General features: G+C 42.4%; 1 protein-coding gene across 1 annotated transcript in view; it reads left to right on the top strand.

Moving 5' to 3' along the window:
• Positions 1–23,229, top strand: part of ADGRL3 (adhesion G protein-coupled receptor L3) — a 516,059-nt gene that overhangs the window by 298,422 nt on the left and 194,408 nt on the right. The window lies entirely within an intron of this gene.

Below are 23,229 nucleotides of genomic sequence, written 5' to 3'. Positions count from 1 at the left end.
GCAATTCCAGCTTGCTTCGTCTGGTTGGATGGGTTGCTCCTTATGGTTTCAAATTATTCCTTATGGACGGAGAGAGACAGTTTACCCAAGTGCTGGCTCAGCAGCAGAGGGGAGCGTATGCGTGTCTCAAGAGTGCAGCGTTTAGGAGTCATCTTTAACAGATATTGTTAGGACTGACCTTAGGCGTTTATGCCCAATATAGTGCTAGTGTATATGTTCCCTTGGAGAAAAATTATGGAAGATTTAAAACTCCATTGGGTCACCTGCTCCTCTTGCAATTTTATTTATTTATTTATCTTTTAACTCTTCCACCACTAACTCATATCATTTTCAAGAGGAAAGCATCCCCTTTCCTCTCAGGAGGGGGAAAAACAAACCTCTTCTAACTTCGGTAACTCATATATTTTGAAATGTCTGTTATATTACCCTCCACACTGCATTCCTGTGTGTTTACTGGAGATACCCCTGACAAGGAGAGTTTCATGAGGCTGCAGTTACTCTCAACATGTGGGGAAGACAACAGGTGATTACACAGATAACCCATCCCTCTCCTTGTTTTCCTGATCCTGTAGTCAGTTTATGTGATGGCAGATGCTGTCTACAAAAATGGACAGTCATTCCAAGGACCTCTGGACTTTTTTTGTTGCTCTCTTGACAATGAAAAGCAGGTGATTTCAGCAGGTGAAAAGATACCAGGCCTAAGATTTGACAGGCTTCAGTGGCATTAGTTGTCTCATTTTTCTGGTATCAGAAAAAGTCACCAAATTAATTTTGTCTTTCTCAAAGCAGGCCTTGGCATGTGGTGTTTATTTCTCTGACATGTTCTTTAAATACTGCCCCTTTTCTTCCAAGATACTGAAATTACTACTCCAATTTTCTTAAATTGAATTTTCTTTTAGTCATTACTGATCAAGAGAGCTTTTCCATGGTTTTCTATTAGATATGTACTACTGCATACCTGCAGTTTGCCGTTGCCAGAGCACATGGCACATTGCAGAGAGAGGTTTGAAATTGCATTTTGGGCTGCGTTACACTGTGTGTAAGTATGAGAAACCTCACTTTGCAAGGGTCCCTTTGATCCAGTACTCTGGTGTTGTTTCCTAGTGCATCCCTTCCCTGTCCCCTTCTCCTTTTATGGAACACTGTTAAATGGGTAATGGGAACAGCAGTGGTGGAGGTGGTTTTGTGAAGCTAGGTCAACACTCTCATTACAGAAACACTTCAGTATCTTCTTCTGGTGCTTGTACAGTCCTGTTGTCATGGTGCCAGTATATCTAGGAGTGTAATTGTTCTTATTTCACCTTTGTAATGTGCTAAGGGACTTATGAGTTTACTCATGAGCCAGAGCAGAAAGCAGATGAACAATTTATCCAATGCTGTACACAAGACTGGTGACAAGCAAGAGAGTCCAATTTTGCAAGACCAGTGGTGGTGGGAGAGCTGCTGAGCTAGCTGTCATTGGAAGCAGCCAGATTTTCTATTGATAATCTGATAAATCTGAACCAACGTGTTGGTTTTCCTTATGCAAATACAGCCTTTGTATGCACGTAACAATTTACAGCTCAAACCATCCGGGTTTTAGTAGTCCTGCATGTATTTCTGAGATGGATGAAGAGAAAGAACAACCCACTCGAGGCTGACGAGCCTCCTTCCCTTCACTTTCCTGAGCACGCATGCTCCATGGGCCACAGCAGCAGCGCTGCCCTTCATGAGTGACACCCCAAGTCAGAACAAGGGGAGATTTTCCAACATGTGAGCAGCTATCTCGCACTGGCTTTGACCAAAATTTAGGGATTGTCTGCATTTAGATTGTATTTTGGTTTTGAAAAAGGTGCGAGTTGAAAGCGCGGAGGTATTTTGGAGTGCTTTTTCCTTTCATTTCCCCCTAGAGACAACCATTCAGGCTCCCGAGGATCCAGCAAGATGTTGGAAAGAGGATTTAGCTAGCTGAGTCAAATTTACCTTCAGTTTTTCCTGAGCTCTCAATTCCCTTAGGTTCTAGGTTTTGGAGTTCACAGAATAACTTGTGCACTGTTTTCCTTTAGAAACAGTTTGTTTTTTAACAGAGGCTTGGAAACTTTAAGGTATAGGGCAGGACAAAGTGGAAAAAAAGGTGGGGGCTCAATGAGGACAAGCCCATTGCTGCATTGATGGAAAGGATGGCAGCAGCAGGAGGGACCGAGACAGGTGCCTCGGGCATGGCATATCTGTTGTTTAACCCCAGCCAGCAACTGAGCACCACACAGCCGCTCACTCACTCTCTCCCGGTGGGATGGGGGAGAGAATTGGAAGGGTGAAAGTGAGAATACTTGTGGGTTGAGCTAAAGACAGGTTAATAAGTAAAGCAAAAGCCATGCGTGCAAGCAAAGCAAAACAAGGAATTCATGCACTCCTTCCCATGGGCAGGCAGGTGCTCAGCCATCTCCAGGAAAGCAGGGCTCCATCACGCGTAACGGGTACTTGGGAAGACAAACGCCATAACTCCTAATGTCCCCCCCTTCCTTCTTCTTCCCCAGCTTTATATGCTGAGCATGACGCCATATGGTATGAAATATCCCTTTGGTCAGTTGGGGTCAGCTGTCCCAGTTGTGTCCCCTCCCAGCTTCTTGTGCACCCCCAGCCTACTCGCTGGTGGGGTGGTGTGAGAAGCAGAAAAGGCCTTGACTCTGTGTAAGCCCTGCTCAGCAGTAACTAAAACATCCCTATGTTATCAACAGTGTTTTCAGCGCAAATCCAAAACATAGCCTCATACTAGCTTCTGTGAAGAAAATTAACTCTATCCCAGCCACAACCAGCACACATATCCCACTGTCATGATAACTTGCCTCGCACCCAGGTGACAAGTCTTCCATCAGCTTTTAATATTGGGGAGATCTATTCAAAGGGCTGTTTCCTGCAAAGGAAAAATGTTTGTGGCTTCCAAGGAAGGATGAATCGTCCCTCCTTTCCGGTTTTCTGGGTAAACAGGCTAATAAATGTTACGAAGGCACCAAATATCGGTCCTGACAGAGATTTTCCTGCTTCTTTAATGCTAACAAGGCGAAGGAAAACAATGCTTGATCATGGTTCATCTTTTATTTTCTTAAGACTTTTTTCTTTTTAAATGTGGAACCTGAAATCACATTTCCCAATTGCTGTATTGATGGAAGGAAAGGTCATTTCTTTGCTAGCAATATTCCTTTTATTGCTGACAGAAGAGTAGATGGTCTCACGTATCAATAAAAGTGAGGGATGGTAAGTGTGATGTGGGAACAGAATTCAATAAAGTTTTATTGTATCACAAGTGGACTGAAGTGCATTTAAAAGCATTAAATGAAGGCTCACAATATCTGCTCTGCTGGACCTTAGGGCCAGTGAATAGAAAGATAATTGAATAATGACATTTTTAAGAGAATACAAGCACTAGAAAGCAAACTGATATTTTCATTGCTCCAAGATTGCTGGTGGAAAGGGAAAGAGGAGGGAGAAGCTGGGAGAAAATTGCAAACTGAAAACAATTTAATGAGACCACTTTTCCCAAGAATACGGTTCTTAATTATTTCTGGAGTGCTGTAAGACCATTATGTGGCCTCCAGGCTTTCCCTGTGTGCGTTTTCTTGCCACCTTCCCTATTGGTTGAGAAGCAGTGTTTACCCACCGAGAGCAGTGCTGTGTTTTGTTAAACAAATGGACTTGCAGCTTCTACAGTTTTCTTTCGCTCTTGGTTTTTGTTTTTTTATCTTTTCCCAAGAGGACTTGGTCCCCTGGGGCCCACCGGTGAAAATGGCAAGCATTCCCAAGTGGTTGAACCTGGCTGTTAGCGCTTTGGTCAGTAATGAGTGAATTCCGCGCTGAAGCCGGGCGTCCTTCGTTTTATTTAGTTACATAAATGATTTGTGTGCATGGGCTAGGAACACTAATTTAAAAACAAAACAAAAAACCCACCAGACCTCACTATCCATTATGATTATTTCTGAGCAAAGAATCTTTACTTTGTATCCTGCTGACAAATTGCCTTTCTTCCAAGGCATACAATTTCCTGGACATTGCTGCCAAAACCCCCTTTTTTGTATTTGCTGAAATTTCCAGCTTTTCTTCTTGGTTCTTTATCCGTGGAGGCAGAAATAAAGGATGTGTTACTTCCACTATCAGTCTCCTTTGACCGTGTCTTTGTGGGGAGAGCGCACCTATACAACAGCCAGTTGGAAAGCACCCTTAATTAAAATAACCTGATAGTATGGAGTTTTGCAAACCTGGAGGCTGAGCTATCTGCATAGGTGTGTGCATAGTTTTCAAGAAGGGGAGGAAAACTAAGTGCTGAGAGCTGGGGGAAGTAAAGGTGTTTAAAAACTTGAAAGTAGCCTGAGATGAGGGAAAAAGGACGTTTTTGTGAGACATGGTGGAATATATGACAACATGGTTAATTTTTGAATCTGAGATGAGTTTGGTTTAAATTAAAGGAACAAGGTGATTTCAACTGTGTGTGCCTGTAATGCATACTGGTTTAAAAGTCTGCTTCAGCAGGAGCGCTATGGATTTTCTTGTGAGGAGAAGGTAGATAAATGTTAGGTAATCTGCATAGTATGAAGGCCATCACTACCTGCTCCATCTATAATTTCCAGCATGCTCCTGTGAAAAGCCAGCTCCTGCTGGCTCCTGTCATCTTGGTCCTTTCCTCTAGGTTGTGGGACACTTCTTCATGTCTCCCACTTCTGCCAGTATGAGACCTTGTGTGAAAAGTGATCTTTTCTCTCTTCTTCTCTTCTGAGTGTTTAGCTGATCACCTGCTGAACTAGCTCACCACTTCCCAGTCCCAGGCTTAAAATACTGAAATGTCGCTAGTCACTGATGCATTCTGTCTTTACACCGTGTGTTGGTTCTGAAAATCATATCTCCACGCACAACAGGTTGTGCTCCCATGTATCTTTGAGTCACACATCCTATCTTTATCAGAAAACTCACCACAGTGCTTCTGCTTAATTGTATTAGATCTGAAATGCCGCAGGGGAAAAGAGTTGGAGTCTGTTATAGCCTGGGCACCTATGAACTTGCCAGCTGATCATGGGGTGTTTTATTGCACATCTGCTGTCAAAGTCAGTAAGGACATAATTTGATGGACATGTATTAATATCACTTAGAAAAATAACTTGGTAGCTTACCAGCTGAACAGGTTGTTATGGAAGAGTCATTGCAGTGAGAAAGTGTAACTTCAGTCAGATGAATGTTTGAGAGTCACTTCTCTGCCCATCATATTTTAAAATTGCATTTCTAATTAATCATGGAACTGAGGTAAGCCTTAAAATGAGGTCTGACATTTAAGCTGGACATCTACAAGCTTCATAGTTGTTGAAGATCTTGCACTCAAGCACAGTGAAAATCAAAAGTGTTGCAGGAGGTGGCGGGGGGGAGTTTAATTTTCCTGCAAGTAAACAGAAGGATGCCCTACACGCCTGTATATTCCTTTTTCTTGGTCCTATTATAAGAATTTCATTACCTCCAGACTTTTCATTTTTCACTCCGAAGGAAAATACTTTCTTGCAACATTACAAAATGGCTTTTTTTAACTGAAGGCTGAACTAACCCATTACATGATGAACTACGAGCAGAGCAGCCAGCAGCATGCTCCACTGACAGGCATCCGAATGGCACGGTGTGTTGGGCTACACGAGATACAACTTAACACTCATGGTCTGAATGCCAAGTCTTAGGGCAGGAAAGGTGTCTTTTTATTTACTTATTTTTTTGAGGCAAATTCATAACTTCCTTTTCCATTCATTTGGAAAACACTGAGCATCTTTTGGCGATGTTGGACGCATTGAATGTAGGTGAGAGAAACAGCAGGAATGGTGCAATTCTTCTGCTATGAAAGTTTGGGTATTCTGGTGATAGATGTAATTAAGGAGGAGATTAGTTTTTTCCCTTCCAATTAATACTTGAGTAGATGGAAAGTTAAATGGGTACTGGTGACAAGTTTGCAAGAGTAAAATTCACAGACTGAAGGGAATGTGGGGGAGCGTGGAAAGCATGACAGTAGTTTAATGATGATTTTATTTTTTTTTTAAAGCAAGTACAGCTGGGAGAAGGTTTCTTTCTTTGTTTAGAGAATATAAAAAGTTTTCTGTGGTAGAGCAAGAGAGGCAAAATTCATGTCTCTATCCCCACCATCACCTCACACTCACAAAGTTTGCAGTGTGGAGATCCATACTTTAAATAAGTCAAAGCCTTTACTGTAGATATGTTATGTATTTCTTACATTTGATGTTCTTCTTGATGCAGAGCCCTGTCAGTTCTCCCTAGGGTCACTATAATTGGTTTATTATGGAAGCTGAAGGTGGAAAACTGTGATGAGTAGTGTAACTTATCTCATTTTATGAAGATTATGAATATAAGGGAGTAACTTAATTCCTTGTGTGACTTCTGTGGCCATTTATTCCTTTCCAATCTTGTCCCACAGCAGCTGAATTTTAGTGAGAAAGTGTACATTGTTGGTTTGGGTTTAGCATTTAAACTAAAAGTTGCTTAAAATCTTTCAATCTGTTGCCTGAATGCCTTTGGCCTTTGAGTCTGAATCAAAGGTCATTAAATCACAGGGAAACTTTCTTTCAGTGTCAGCAAACTTTGGGTCAGGTTCCCAGTAACCTGAGGCTATCTGAAGTCATTAGCTTTTTTCGATAAATTTGTCTTTGTCGCACCCATTTCTAACTTAGTAAGTAACTGATATTGTCTCAGCTAAAATGGAAATTGTAGCCAACAGTGGGCAGAAAGAAGAATGAAATTCTGGTTAATTCCTCAATATATTAATAAGCTACAATCCCCCCACCTTGGTGGCTGATGGTTCCACATCCAAATAGCAGAGTGTCTTTCTAATGACTGAAATAGCTTTGGTTTTGCTTAACAAAGATGTTGACAAAACATAGCAGCCTGACCCCTGCAAAGATGCTTGTCTGGAGTACCAACGGGAAGAAACCACTGGCTTTAGGTCGTTTGTACCAAGCCATATTTTTCATCTCTTTCTGACAGGTCTACTACTAGATATTTGACACCAATTTGCTGTCTAAACACAACCCCATACTTCCCAATTGCCTCTGAACAATTCTGTCGTCATTAGGAGGAATATATTTCTTTCCATCTTTAATAACCTATTGTCTAAATTGTGCTATTATCCCAAGCACTCTCTGGAGACATTGATATGGATTTCATACATTTTATAAGAGATCTTCATGGAGATAATATTTATATTTCCAGATTTTATTCCTATTATCCTTTCATTTCTCTCTCAAGAAGTACTGCAAAGGTTTCTTTCATTGGTGCCAGCAGTGTAAGGAGATTAAGACCATCCTTGCCAGGTGCTATTATAAATCCACAAAAGAAATGAAATACATTTATTGGTTTTTATTCTGGCCAATGGGGAGAACAGAATATGTGTATCCAGTGGTTAAGTTGAGGATTGAAGTTCATTTCTTCTAGCACATGGGGGAGGAGGAGGGAGTGGGAAATTTGAGTGTATTAAGGCAAATCCCTTTAGTGTGTGAAATACGAAAGCGCATCTTTCCAGATCTAAAAATACAACTTTGAGTTTCTTTATATTAAAAGGGCTCCCAGGAAGAGAGCCAAATACATCTGAATGTATTACTTCTTTACTCATTTCCTCCACTTTCCTTGCTAACAACTTTTCCAGTCGACTTTTAATAATAATATAGGCCTACATGAAACCGCAGTAGTTGTATGTACCTCAAACTCTGGCAGAGGAAACAGAAACACAGACTGCATAGCATTTGATTTTGCTTAGCTTCTGTCCCTGTTTCCAAGAGGAATTAAATGGGAGGAGGATTTGTGGGAGGCTAAGGCAAAGGGGCCTGCCCTAGGGCATTCTTTTGCAAAAAAAAAAAAAAAAAAAAAAATCAACTTATGCCTGCAGGTTTCCTATCTCAAACCTCACCAAAAAAATGACATAGCATGTCATTTACCCGGGCTGATTGCCAGGCTATGCAGAAATGTTCTTAAGGGTTTTTTGGGGTGTGCCTGGCTTTTTGGGGGGCAGGGGGCAACAACCAATTCAGATTAGAAAAGATTTATTCCAGTTGATTTCCCAGATGAATGTATTGCTGAAGGTCTAAACTAATCTCCTCCTCCAAAGTCTTTTTCCCCTCCATGGGTAACTTAAATATGTCTAATGTAGTTTTAAAAAATTCCTTAATCTCATTTATCTTTAATTTCTCTGTTCCGCTCTACAGGCCCACATAAAAGGATTTACATTGGGTATTTATCCCTTCCAATATCAAAAGCAAATTCCTTTCCAGATCTCAGTTTTCACTGGTAATCCTCAGAGATGTATAATTTTAATTTACCTTGCAGATGACATCTACCTGGTTTCTCTCTCTGCTTCTATGAAGGTATTTTTCAGCAGCACCTCATTAACTCTCTCTTTTTTCTCTCTCTTGTGTGCGTTGAACGGTGTCTATGAGTGAAACTATTGTCTTGTCCTTTGTTGGAGAGCACATGCTAGTTCAGCAGAGGCTGGGGTTAGCACATTGCTGCGTAATCCAGCCAAATTCTTTCTTTTTATCCCAGGAGAGGCAGCATTGGGCCTTTTGTCCTTTTTGCTTTAAAAATTAATAATCGCACATTTTTCAATTTAAGCTCTTGCAAAGGCTTGCAGGACCACACAGATGCACACTCACACACCTGAAAGCTTCCAAAACCTCAGAAGTTCAGATCTGCAAAATAATAGTTCTACTAAACAGAACAGGAGCTATTGCGATCTGTGGGATTTTGAAAATGAGCCCATTGTGTTTAGGTGCCCTAATCAAAGCTAAGCTCCCCCGGAAATCTGCCTTTAATGTCTATATATGAAACACTCTGGAGTTATTCTACCTATGTTACTATTTAGAACAACAAATAATGCATTTAAGTGCTATTCTGAATGCGACCTTAAAAGATGGTTCCATGTTGCAGCAGAACTGAAGGGATGGCAGGAATGCAAAGTCCATGTAGCAAGTGCAGACTTGGGTTTGAAAATTTGACCCTAAGGAGAAGAAAAATCAGGAAACAATGCATAGGTGACATTGGAGATGTTTTTTATTGGTAAGACTTGGCACAAAACATTGAAATTTTAAGATAAATTACTTTGATATTCTAGTCTTGCTTGGCAGAGCAGAAAGGAGTAGCTAGTGGCTCTCTTCGGTATAAAATTACACTATATCACTACTGGTGGTCTTTTTCTTATCATAGGCTGAAAGTAGTCCTGCTTCAAGTATAATTGCATTTGTATCCTCTTGCTGCTTTGGGTATTTATACTCAGGTTGGCAGTGCCTGAAAAAGGAAAGACTGTTAGTCGATACTCAGTATAGAGCTGAAAATACAGAGGCATCAGCTATTAAAATGTAGCAGGGAAAATATGGTGGTATCCGAGTACTGCCACAGGTTTGACATGGTGGGGTGCGTGTGCAGGGAGTGCCTGCAGTACATACAGGCACACCTGAGTCGGCTTTGATACGGACTAGGAGATGAGATGCAGAGGCATGAGCTGTAATGCAGAAATAAATTTACCATGTGAATATTTGTATGAGGCACAGTTGTACCCCTGGTTTCACTAGGGCTTTTCCCATTGAGACTGCTGGGGTGCTTATACCTAGGCAAGTGCTTAATGCTTGATCAATGTCAGCTTGCACGTTAACATTTTATATATGCTGTATGCAAATAACAGAAGCCTAATTTGGGGGTCACTTTATGTGCTGAGGCTGGATTTTCGAAGAAGGAACAAATGGGCCTTTGTCCATTTAAAGACTTGGTCAGAAGAATGAGCATGTGCCATGTACATTTTCAATAAAGTCAATAATTAAATATGTTCCAGATGACTCTGGTGGGGGAGGATATTAGTAATTATCATAAAGTGACAAATCTACATTCTGCAGCTGGTACTTTGAAAAGCAAAAGTCAGTGTTTCAATCAGAATCCATTAAAAATATGTCCTGGTTCAGTTGTCATGTTTAAGTTAAATTAATGTCTTCTTAAGTTTTAGATTTTTTTTCTGGTTTGTTTTTGGTTTTTTTTTTGTTTGGGGGGAGGGTGGGGTTTTTTAGCAGGCTTAATAAAGGTATAGTAGTTGTCTTTGGACACATGCTTTTGGTGAGACCCCACTGAAACACCTGGGAGTTTTCTTGTTGACTTGGAGGGAATTTGGATGCACAGAGTGAAATTGGGCAGTATTAAAATCAGTGCAGCCTTGGTTATTAAACAGAGTGAGTCTGGGCCTTCAGATTTGTGAGTGGAGAAATTTGTGGTGCAGTGATGATAATTGTGAGAGATATTTCCAGTGCAAAGGAAAGGCATTTCTTTTTCAAAGAGGACTGCTCTGTCCTCCCGCCTCCTATCAGAGACAAAATTAAATGGCTACCAAAGTCTCAAACCACTTCTAGAGTACACAAAGCAATCATTCAGATTCCTCCTTGATACAATGAAGATTACAGAGCTGTGGTTCATATATGCAGGAAGAAGACATGAAAGGCCAAAGCTCAATTAGAGTTGAAACTGGCCAGTGCTGTGTCAGACAACAAAAAATGCTTTTTAAAATACGTTAATAGCAAGAGGAGGTCTAAAGAAAACGTTGGACCAATACTTGTTGAAGATGGTCACCTGACTAACAGGGATGAGGAAAAAGCAGAGGCATTCAATGCTTTTTTATTGCCTCAGTCTTTAATAATGCTGATAGACCTTGGGCTGCCTGGTCCCCTGAGTCAGAGGACCATGGGTGTGAGAACAGTGACTTTCCTTTTGTGGACACTGAAATTGTAAGGGACCAGCTGTATCAGCTGAATGTTCAGAAGTCCATGAGGCCTGATGGGATTCATCCCAGAGTACTGAAGGAGGTAGTGGATGTTACGGCAGGACCCCTCTCTATCATCTACCAAAGGTCTTGGGAGTCTGGGAAGGTCCCTGCCGACTAGAAGCTAGCCTGTGTTATTCCAATTTACAAAAAGGCCGTGAGGGAAGACCCAGGGAACTACAAGCCTGTTAGTCTAACCTCAGTTCCTGGAAAAATTATGGAGAAGATCCTACTGGGTACTATTGAAAGGCATTTAAAGAACAGTGCACTCATGAGGCACAGTCAACATGGGTTCACAAAGGGAAAGTCCTGTTTAACTAATCTGATATCCTTCTATGATAAGTTCACCCGCCTAGTGGATGAAGAGAAGGCGGTAGATGTAGTTCTTCTGGATTCTAGTAAGGCTTTTGATACTGTCCCTCACAGCATCCTTCTGGACAAGTTGTCCAGCTGTGAGATGAGTGGGTTTACGGTGCTGTATTGGGTTTGTGTGGCAAGGCTTTGGTAGCAGGGGGGCTACAGGGGTGGCTTCTGTGAGAAGCTGCTAGAAGCTTCCCCTATGTCCAACAGAGCCAATGCCAGCAGGCTCCAAGATGGACCCGCCGCTGGCCAAGACTGAGCCCATCAGCGACGGTGGTAGCACCTCTGGGATAACGTATTGAAGAAGGGAGAAAAAAACCTGCACAACAGCAACTGCAGCCAGAGAGACGAGTGAGAATATGTGAGAGAAACAACTCTGCAGACACCAAGGTCAGTGAAGAAGGAGGGGAAGGAGGTGCTCCAGGCGCTGGAGCAGAGATTCCCCTGCAGCCTGTGGTGAAGACCAGTGAGGCAGGCTGTCCCCCTGCAGCCCATGGAGGTTAACGGTGGAGCAGATATCCACCTGCAGCCCGTGGAGGACCCCACGCCAGAGCAGGTGGATGTGCCTGAAGCAGGCTGTGACCCCGTGGGAAGCCCGCGCTGGAGCAGGCTCCTGGCAGGACCTGTGGACCCATGGAGAGAGGAGCCCACGCTGGAGCAGGTTTGCTGGCAGGATTTGTGACCCTGTGGGACACCCATGCTGCAGCAGTCTGTTCCTGAAGGACTGTGCCCTGTGGAAGGGACCCACGCTGGAGCAGTTCTTGAAGAACTGTAGCCTGTGGGAAGGACTCATGTTGGAGCAGTTCATGGGGGACTGTCTCCCATGGGAGGGACCCCACGCTGGAGCAGGGGAAGAGTGTGAGGAATCCTCCCCCTGAGGAGGAAGGAGCAGCAGAAACAACATGTGATGAACTGACCACCACCCCCCTTCCCCTGCGTCGCTGGTGGGGAGGAGGTACAGAATTAAAGTTGAGCCTGGGAAGACGGGAGGGGTGGGGGAAAGGTGTTTTTAAGATTTAGCTTTTATTTCTCATTACCCTACTCTGATTTTGATTGGTAATAAATTAAATTAATTTTCCCCAAGTCGAGTCTGTTTTGCCTGTGACGATAATTGCTGAGTGACCTCTCCCTGTCCTTATCTTGACCCATGAGCCTTTTTTTCTCTCCCCTGTCCAGTTGAGGAGGGGAGTGATAGAGTGGCTTTGGTGGGCACCTGGCATTCAGCCGGGGTCAACCCACCAAGGTGCACTGGGTGAAGCACTGGCTGAAGGGCAGAGCTGAAAGGGTTGTAGTGAATGGGGCTACATCTGGCTGGCAACCGCTCACCAGCACTGTTCCCCAGGGCTCAATTCTAGGGCCAGTTCTGTTCAGTATATTTATCAAAGATCTGGATGCAGGAGTTGAATGCACTCTTAGCAAGTTTGTTGATGATACCAAACTGGGAGGTGCTGTTGAGTCTCTTGAGGGACAGGAGACCTTGCAGAGGGATCTAGGTAGGTTGGAGCATTGGGCAATGATTAATGGGATGATGAAATTTAACAAGAATAACTGCCGGATTCTTTACCTGGGACAGAGTAAGGCCAGGCACAAGTATAAATTGGGAGAGGAGTGGCTGGAGAGCAGCCCTGCAGAGAGGGATCTGGGGGTGCTGGTTGACAGCAGGCTCAATATGAGTCAGCAGTGTGCCCTGGCAGCCAAGAGGGCAAACTGCACCCTGTGGCGCATCAAACACAGTATAACCAGTCGGTCAAAAAAGGTGATTATCCTGTTGTATTTAGCACTGGTGCGGCCTCACCTTGAGTACTGTGTGCAGTTCTGGGCCCCACAATTTAAGAAGGATGTTAAGGTACTTGAGTGCATCCAGAGGAGGGCAAGAAAGCTGGTGAAAGGGCTGGAAGGCATGTCCTATGAGGAGCAGCTAAGGGCTTTGGGTTTGTCTAGTTTGGAGAGAAGGAGGCTGAGGGGTGACCTCATTGCTCTCTACAGCTTCCTGAGGAGGGGAAGTGGAGAGGGAGGTGCACATCTCTTCTCCCTGGAATCCAGTGATAGGATGCATGGGCATGGTTCAAAGCTGCGCCAGGGGAGGTTTAGACTGGACATTAAGAAGCATTTCTTTACTGAGAGGGTGGTCAAACACTGGCAGAGGCTTCCTAGAGAGGTGGTCGATGCCCCAAGCCTGTCAGTGTTTAAGAGGCATTTGGACAATGCCCTTAATAACATGCTTTAACTTTTGGTCAGCCCTGAAGCGGTCAGGCAGTTGGACTAGATGATCCTTGTAGGTTCCTTCCAACTGAAAATATTCTATTCTATTCTAAAATATGCCTTGCATATCCTTGCATTTTAATAGCTCTGTTGACACAGTCAACTCCTCTGCACAGTCGCACAAACATCTAGTAATTTGTTTATTAACTGTTTGAGGGAAATGGTGCCAAATTATTAAACTATTTTTGCCACAGGAAGATGTTGACACTTTGCAATGACTCAATAAATGAGGCTTCCAGAGCACCATGTGTGTGCCTGGAGACAGTTGGCCATCGTTGGCTATAATGTATGGCAAGGAAAGCTCCGACAAATTGCTTTGCAACACTTCATCTGCACATCGATACTCATGTTGAAATGGGTTTTCACAGTCAAACTCAGCCCAAATCTTATCAATTATGAATGGCTGCAACAGATGGTATGTATTATTGTTTTTAAGAATGAGTGATACGTTTCAAATGAGAAACACATGTTGCTCAGCAGCTTTAGCTGCCACTTCTGAGACGGGAACCAACTCCCTGACCCCTTCTTCCCCTACACTTGTTGGATAACATCCTATTTTAATAACCTGAAAATGAAGACCATGAAATACTGCGTGATGGAAAACTGTGAGCAAACATCGATTCCGGCGTAAGAGGATCCTGCTCTTTCTCAGGTTGGTGGGAGCTGCACCCATCTGGGCAAGGGTGAAATTCATGTTTGCAGTACAAGTATTGATCAGCCTTTCCCGAGGGGCCTAGGGACAGGGAAGTTCTGCAAAACTTCTTACCTGAAGTTTCAAGAAGTTTGTACAATGTTACTGCAAGGGGCTGGCTGGTAACCCAAGATCAAGGTATATCATGATGATGTTGATGGGTGCTTTATCAGGTGCCTGGCTTTGCAGAAAATACTGTGTATTCCTTCAGAAGCCAGTTTTCCTTTCAATCCTCATCTGTCGCATTGCTTTCTTTTAAAAATAAAACAGTTGCTCTAAATAGAGCAGGTTAAAAGTTGTTGCGGAATAAAAGCCTGGCTCTTGAAGAGCAATCCAGATGACAGCAATGCTGTAATTCATTTGCATCCAGATGACTGTAGCCCAGCAGTCCTCAGAAACTGGACCAACAATCTTGGAGACAACATTCTCTGAGCGTGTGCCTATTTTTACAACAGACACAAAAGTCTATGCACATGCCTTATCTGGAAACGAATAAAATGTGTAAGTGTCTGCAGGGTTGGTGCTTAATTTGGTGGAGAACAGGACATTAAAAATCTTCATCACTTTTACAAAATATGCTGCAAAAACATTTGCTGGCTATGATGCAAAATACATCATTAAGGCACATATTGCCAGCACAAATGAGCCAAAGGTATTTTGTGATAGTAGCCATTCAAAAATAAAATCACAATCATTTGCTTACTTTCTGATTTATAAAATTTCTACAGTGTCTTGGCTGAAACTGGGAGTAGAAAGTGTGTATGTTCTTCCTCTGGCCTTTTAAAATTCACACTTAACATTCATAACACAGCAAAATATTCATTTCTGTGTCTTTAAAACCAATCATATTAGTTATTCCCCTGCTGAACTTAGTGCTTATTCAAATGCACACTTTGCTCTCCTTGAAAAGAAATTTTGGCTCAATTTCTTTAGCGCAAAGCCCTTCCTTAGTGTGTAGATAACACAGTGTTATCTTATTCTGTAATGCTTCACCATACAAAGCAATCTAAAACCCAAGGAAGCATGCCAAGAGAGACTGGGCAAAAAGCCCTTATGTAAAGTTTGGACTTCTTTCCCTTAACAGTGCAGCATTTACAGAGCCCTCTCTTCAGGCAAAGAAAATAAATAAATCAAAACAAAGCTCTAAAGTTAACCAAGAAGTTTCTTAAGTGTTACTTTTGATATTTATTTTAATGGGAAAAAATAATTTTTTTTCCACTTTTATCAGACTAAATTAGAGGAATTCTGCCGTGCGCTTTGCTAACAGTGGGACAAACTCCTTGTATTGTGCCATTGGTCAGATGTGGATGTAGAGAGTTTCCAATGTAAAAGCCTATTTTTTGTGGTGGGGTTCGATGCTCTATGGGTCCTGCCTGATCCTCTGCGGGAGTGTGGTGAGAGTCATGCAAGGCCTAAAGGATTTATTTTCCCTAGACCTCAGGGCAAGAAGAGGCAGACTTAGATACCGATGGCCACCTTGGCAAGAGGTGCACCTCCTGCTACCCAAATATTGCTACTTGAAGATGTACAAGAGATGCATCTTCCTCCTCCTTCTCTCCCACTTGTGATCATCTTCCTTGTGATGCTTTTGGTCCAACATTGAGCTGCTGCATTTAATGTGAAGTCGGTTATCTTTGCCCTGCAGTTTGTGGGCTGCATAAATCTGAGCAGGCTGAGAGACTCATTGCAAATCAGGATGTGTGGGAAGGAGCTCCAGGTACCCAAGATTTGCTGTCTTTCTCATGATACCAGTCCATGGAAATTAGCTGTATGAATACTATTAAACAGTGTAGAGATGTGAGCTATCTGCAGAGAGATTATTTATCACTTTCCTTTCCCTCTGCCTGAATTCAGGGAGTTTTTATTGAAAATTTACCTTTCCTCTCCCCTTCTATTCTCTTTCCACTTCATTTCTCACATTCTTGCTTACTCTATCATAAATATACCTGCACAGCTGTGACTGTGGCTTTACAAGCTTCAGCCTCTTAAATCCAAATGCTGTTCTTTGCAGTCGACCTTGCCTTTCAGGAGCAGAGGCTCTCCTGGAAGACAAGGCTCTGGGAGGATATTGGCTTGTAGAGTATTGGATTTACTATTAATCGGTCAACTCAGACTTTTTTTTTTTTTGGTAAGTTTTTCTCATCGCACCAGCAGAGAGTCCCAAAATCTGTTCACTGACAGGAATGCTGAATTATCCTAACTTAATGCGCACACGGCTTTTGTGGTACCAACAGTGTGTTTTACTTTGGTCAATCGATAGGGTCAAGAGGCAAGAGTTTGTCTGGTTTATATCACTGTTTGCCTGAAGTTAAATAGGTAGCCAATTAAATTTTCCAACATTGAATGAGAATAGAGTGGTAGTGTCAGCTCTTCTACAAATGGATATTAAATTACATGATGTAAAAGTGGCTAAAGATGATTCACAGCAATAATATGACCCAGTTATGTGTTTATTGCATTTAAAAGACAATTGGGGGGTTGATCTCATTGCCAGCTGTGTGGTAGTTAATGATCAGTAAGAAAGCATCAAACTGAGAACAACTTCTGTTTCTAAATACAGCCCGCCATGCTGAATTTCAGAAGTTCCCAGAATGAATTGTATATAAGTAATGGATCTAAAAATAAGGAGAAATATGCTTTTATTGGAGACTGACAGTATATATTCACTGTAAAACTGTTCTTAAGCTACAAAGAAAAATCATATGAAGAAATGATGGAATTGCTTCTAAATGCACATAATTGCTCTGACCTACAGCTATATGACTCCTGATTAACGCTGGCCATAAATGAATGTCCTAATACAATTTTGAAACCTATGAAATTAGCAGTAGAAGCCAAAATTGTTACTTCCTCTTCAGACCGACATTTTTACTGCAACCATTAGTTTTAAAAACATCAGGCAAGCTCTTTACCCAAGTGGTCTGTTCAGTATCACTGTTTTAAAAATTCATTTCTGGAAACAATTGCACATATGATAAAAATCAGTTTGAAAATTCAATTTACTGCATAAAGAATTTGGGGACACAGTTTTTCATAAAACAAAATAAGTCAATTAGAGCCTTCTTTTCACAGCCTGCAGATTTTCTTTCAAGCGAAATAGCAATGATTGTTTTTGGTCTATAAAAGCGTAGGCATTAAAGCTCCAAAGAATGATGTGCTACAGAAAATGTTGAATTGGAGGTACCTAAGAGAAAATGAATGTTACAGTGTTTTTTCCTTTGATTTTAGGTTTTATTATGTACATGGCTTGTTAGTTCCATTTAAAGAAATGAATATGCAAATATTTCTTGCTCTAGAACACATTTTATTTGAAAACCCAGAAATTTGTTCACACATTAATTAAAATGTAGCAGCATCCCGATGTCTCTCTTCACCCAGTGCTGCAGCTGAGATGTTTCTGTGGTGATGTATAGCAGCTGTGTAAAAAAGCATGGCAAACTGGGTGATGTTCTGGATAACATGCAAAGAAAAGTCTGGCTTTACTCACTTGTCTTTCTAGCTGGGAAAGAGTGCGATACATGGACCTGAATTTTGGACCAGTGGATGCTCCTGTTGTGCTGTTTGGGCACGCTTTTGCCTGCCTTTAAATGGGGATGGAGAGGAAACCAGAATTTCACCACTGCTGCTCAACCTTTAAGCCATCCTTTTAGCTTAAATCCAAACAAAATTTGTTTTAGTTTCTCAGGGAGATGCCTGATCTGTCATGCTTGTGCAGAGGCAAAGCTTCCTTAGTAGTCCAATACCTAGTGGAAGAGCTTTTCCAACTTCATGGTCTGCCAGACCCCAAACCTAATTGACCTGGACTTAAAAAAAAATTGATGCTAAGGAATTGCTGGAAATATAAATATTCTGTTCTGTGTACCTGCAGCATGCAATTGAACTGAAAGCTCTGAATGTTTTGGGCTAGGCACATTGAAGTAGTTAAGTGTTTTTAAAAACCTGATTGTGTCTCCATAAGGTTTAGTCTGCAAAAGATAATGAAAGCAGCCTTGTTGGATGATTATCCTCCTAAAGGTGCTTTGCAGTGGACTTTGTGTACTGCCTGCACTATTCCTGGCTGCTCAGGTGACTGAACAATTGTAAAAAGATGAGAAAAACAGCAAGCTTGGCTCGCAAGTGAAATAATAGATTAAAAAAATAATCTTCTTCCATTTAACGTGAAGTCATCATTATTTAGCATTTTTGGACAGACTTTCTCTTTTTATGCAGAAGAGCTAATCCTTGACTGTTTAACTGCTAATGGAGTAACATTTACAATTCCTGTGTTATTTACTTGGAGTGGAATTTTACCAAATGTATTGATGTTAGGATTTTATTGTCTTTAAGCAAATTGACCAAATAAAATAATAAAAAGCCTATTGATTGCAGGCCTGTGCATCTTTGATGGTAAGTGTAGAAGATGTAAGCTGTTCCAAACTTCTCACAGTAAATTGCTTTTAAAGAATTGCAATTATATCAGCTGAAAGACATAGAAATAGAGTAACCAATAGGATCTGATCGCCGTTTCTCTGCTTCCCATCATTTCTTTCACTTCCTTTTGGGTTCCCTGCAAAACATTGAACTCATCAATACTGATGATCCTGCATCAAGGGATACCATGGCTTGCCATATAGCATCCTAGGGGAAGGCAAGCTCTCCATGATTATGGAGATCGTTTGGACCAGTTCTATCTAGATATTTTATACTTCAGTTGGGAGTGTTGCAACGTAAGGTGTAGGGAGGACAAGACATGGAGGGTTTTTCATCGTTCCTGTTTCACTCTTGCTAATGCCCTGACTCCCTTGTGTTGGATTTCTATCATCTGGAAGGAAACAGAGTCTTGGCCTTACAGTGTGACGTTGATGCTACAGACTGCATTTCTATTCCATAGGTATGAGATCTCCCTCTCCATTCCTCCATCTGCTGGATATTACTTTTAGAAAAACTGATAGATGTACTCAACATTCTTCCTGTTTAATTTAGTTTGGTGATAATGTGTCTCTTCCCTCTCCTCTTCCCCCTTCTCTCTTTAAAATGTCCAGTACAGGACTTTGTCTGACATGAACTGAAGGTTTTTTACAGACTGTTGGATATCCCACCCATCTTTCCCATCACCAGCTCTAATATGTTGAATTAATCTTGAACAAGTTGAAAACTCTCTCTGCTCCTCCTTTGTTTGCCCTAAAACTGCAGGGCAATAGCCTATGATGGTGCTTTTTGCTTACAGTTCCTGAATGTGTGTGGTGCTAGGAGTTGTTAATTTTCTTACTCTTAACAAAGCTTCATTTATTCATGTTTGCTTAAATGCATACATGTAAAAAAAAAAAAAAGGCCGTGTTTTTAAAGAATTTTCAAGCACTTTAAAAGTACTTTTATTATCAAATAAGATTTTTCTCTTTCTATTTTCCTTCAAAACGTGCACTGAAAACTGCTGAATGGTGATTCTCACATTCTCTGTGTGGAAACTCTTCTGTACAAGAGACCTCATGTGTAACAGTGTTGAAAATCTAATCAGGAATGCTTCATGGAGCTGTGAAATCATTGCTGGATAAAACATTTTAGCAGGGAAGCAAAGCCGTAATTGCCAGAGAAGGTCATGATTGCAAACGCTGTGTTGACTGGGTGTGACTTGGATGAATTCTGATGGTCCAGAAGGAAACCTAGTTATGCCCTAACCTGTTGGCTGCTATTTTCTGGCCCAGTTTTCCTCTTGTGAAACATAGCCATTATGTTGCTAGAGGTTGGAAGACAAAGCAGAAATTCTGATTACAGCCAACAAGCTCAGCATTTTGCACACTCAGGTCCCTGGCGAGATGATACTGTGTACAGCAGTGCCATTTTCCACTGTCGACTTTGTGAGCAGGAGCCTTCCCTGACCTGCTCTATAAATAAAGTCTATGTTGCATGCAAAGCCCAAAGTCCCCTTTAGATTTATTAACAAAGGAAGCAACAAAAAATAGCATGCTGAGCTGCTCCTAGGGCTCCTCCCCAAGGACTGCACTGTTCAGAGCCGAAGTCCTCTCTGCAGACCAAGTGCTCTCCATTTTATCCTCCGTGCCAGCAGGGGTAGCACGATGTGCTTTGCAGAGCCGCTTAACCCTTTCCTGGAAGGAACTGTATCTCATACTGTCTCTCGGGGGGGGGTTCGTGTTTCTTTTCATCTCGGTCCTCACAGCATGCATACACTAAATGATTTTTTTCTATAATCTAATAGGCAGATTCCTGCTGTTATAGTAGGGAAATTCAGAGTCGAAGGTCCTGTGACTCCCAGACATTGTGTGTGTGTCACACACGTCACTGCATTAAGCTACCCTTGGAGTGGTGGCCAGGCAGACCTGATAACATAACAGAGGACCTAACTGGCTGCCCCTCACTGGTACCTGTCTATCTTGGCGTTTATTTTCCTGAAGCACCTAAACAGCTCATGTTGCTCTCCCCTGCTGTGAATGCCACCCCTACATGGTCTCTGATGATCCTGAACTGCAGCTCTTGCTGTCGTGTTTTCTGCTTTCTTACCGTTCTGGTCTGTGTTTTTTGAAGGTGGCATCTTGATGATCCTTGGCCTCCTCCGGCATTGCTAGGAAAGAAAACAGTAAGGCCTTTATCCAGAGCCACTGCAAACTGGTGCAGCTCTAGTGGTGGATATTAAGCATGTATCCTTCCCCATGACCAAATTGGCATCCATCAGTCTAGCGTCTGTCTACAGCATGTGTGTACATGCAAGCAAAGCCACTTCCAGTTTGATTTCACCTTGCAACCTAAGAGCCCTCTGCTGTGCAGACATCAGGAATGGGGGAGAAGGAGCACCAGGGAGAGCACCATATGCCCTGATGCTCTGTTGTTAGAGACGGGAAGGATGGTGGCACCCTTGGACCATTTGCCAAAGGGGCTGTGGCTCCAACCCCATATTGTTTCCCTGTGTTCGGTGCCCGTCAAGCAGCATCCCTGTTCCCATCCCCAGCTGCCTCAGACCTCATTCACAGTGGGTCACCAGTGGCGACCATACTGGTGGCATCCCAGCAGCTTTGGCTGCTGGAGATGATGGTTGTCACCTCCTCAGCCATCTCTACTCCTGGGATGGGCACTGCCAACAGTTTCATGCAAAGACAGCTGCCCTGACAACGGAGTGCAGGGGGGAGCTGCTTCTGAGCCTTTGCCAGCATCACGGTGGGTTGAAGTGCATCCAGAAGGCAATTGGCACTTTGTCCAGAGCACAGACCACGGCCTTTCCTCTTGGGAGCTGACTTGTGTAACACAGGAGCAGCTGTGTTGTGCACCAGCTTTAATCTGGTGGCTTTCCAAAGCGGGAGCCCTCCCTCTTCTGGGAGTTTAACCTTGTAATGGCTGAGGCCAGGCCCAGCTACCAGAGGAAGAGAAACAGGCTTTTGATGAGCTGAGGAAGACAGAGAGTCATTTCTTACAGGCTTTTCTCCTGCTGCTCAATGAATCCAACCGTAGAGACGGATCTATGGGGAGGCTGTCACTAGGAAGTGCTTGGCCAGTTGGCAGGCCAACATCTGAAAACAATGCTGTAAGGTAACAAACCTTCTCAGTTCCTTAGAGCAGATCTCCCCATGACCAGACGTTCCCCACTCTCAACCAGACTGCTGACAGCAGCCAACAGGCAGCCAGGCAGGTAGCAAGACTGAGGGTAAATAGCTCTGAGTTCACTGAAAAGACATCAGTGTCCAAATCTGACCACTGTATCCTCTCTCCTGAGTTAATGTGATCCACAGGAGTTCACAACATTGAACCTGTGGGACTAGAGGAACAGAAAAATTATCTCTTATACCTGCTTGGTGTCTCTCTAAAGGGAGGCCATCATGCTGTGATCGACCTCAATCACCCTTAAAAAGACCTGGGCAAGGTGTCCTTGCCAGGCTGCACACAGCAGACTGGAAGGATGCCAACAGCTGCATTTGCAGTCATCATCCCTCAAGGAAAGCATCCGTGTTTGCTCCTTACACTTGCAGGTTTTCATATTTGATTTTGGACTATGGTTAAAGCACTGGAATCCAGATTTGGCACCATTTCCCAGCTCTGCCATGGCTTCCTTGGGCGACCTTGGGTGGAGCAGGTAATATTTTCCTGCCGCTGTTCCCAGATGGGAATCTTAATCAATCTTTAATTAACCCTATTTTATTTGTTTAGCTTGCAAGCTGTTGGGAGAGCAGTCTTTTCTCACATTAGCAGTGGATGGCTGCCTATTTCTGCTCTGGTCCTGGGATATTGCTATAGGGATAAGTACCATCAAAAATAATAGGACATTTCCTCGCCTGGTACCTTTGCCGTCGTGGCAGTCACACCCACAGTGGAAATGCTGTCATTGGCTTGTTGATCCACAATTTTGACTAATTTTTGAATCCTAGCATGCATAACAGGAGTGTTCGGAGAAGCAGTTTTGCAACATCTGTGAGGCTTGCGTTTAAAATAGGATTAAGAGGAACAAAACAAAGTACATCCATGAAAAAGCCAGCTTTCTTCATGGTAAAACCCAATGTTTTAGGGATTTTTCACATTTCATCTAGTGTTTGTATTATTTTTCTAACTTCGAGCAAGTATAAACAAAATGTTTTTTATTTCTGAAGGCCTTTGCTTAAGACAATCAGCATGACAAGTTGAGAATATGTATATATTTTTAAATTTAGTATTTTTTTTCCTGTGAATGTGAGTCGTGAAGTGATTGTTTCATCCCTTTCTTTAGGAAAATGAGCCTTATTCTTTTTGGCTGGTATTTTCTCTCTATATTTGGTTGTGATGCAGTCAGATATGACCAGAATTGTAAGTAGTGAAATAAGTTTTCTGAGAAGAACTTAAAATTGCAATTCCGATCCAAAGTGGCATGTGGCTTTGGATGGAAATTACAAATAATTTTAAAATACCTATTTAGGTGTTTTTTTTGGTTTGGGTTTTTTTTTTTTAAACTTACACATAGGTCTCTTACAGCCTGCACTCCCCCCAAAAAAACAGAGAGAGAGAATCACAGGTGATTTTAATGTGCTCTTGCTGTTTATACTGTGGATGCTTTCTCCTGGCTCCACTTACGCTTCAGGAAGGAATGAGACATGTTTAGCAAATGTACATTTATTGTGGGACATCCAGATCTCTGAAGAGCTCTGACGTACTAGGCTTG

The sequence above is a fragment of the Ciconia boyciana genome, chromosome 5, assembly GCF_034638445.1.
Source record: "Ciconia boyciana chromosome 5, ASM3463844v1, whole genome shotgun sequence".
Taxonomy (NCBI): Eukaryota; Metazoa; Chordata; class Aves; order Ciconiiformes; family Ciconiidae; genus Ciconia; species Ciconia boyciana.
The sequence above is the reverse complement of the archived record's forward strand: the minus strand, read 5'-3'. Positions and strand labels throughout refer to the sequence as shown.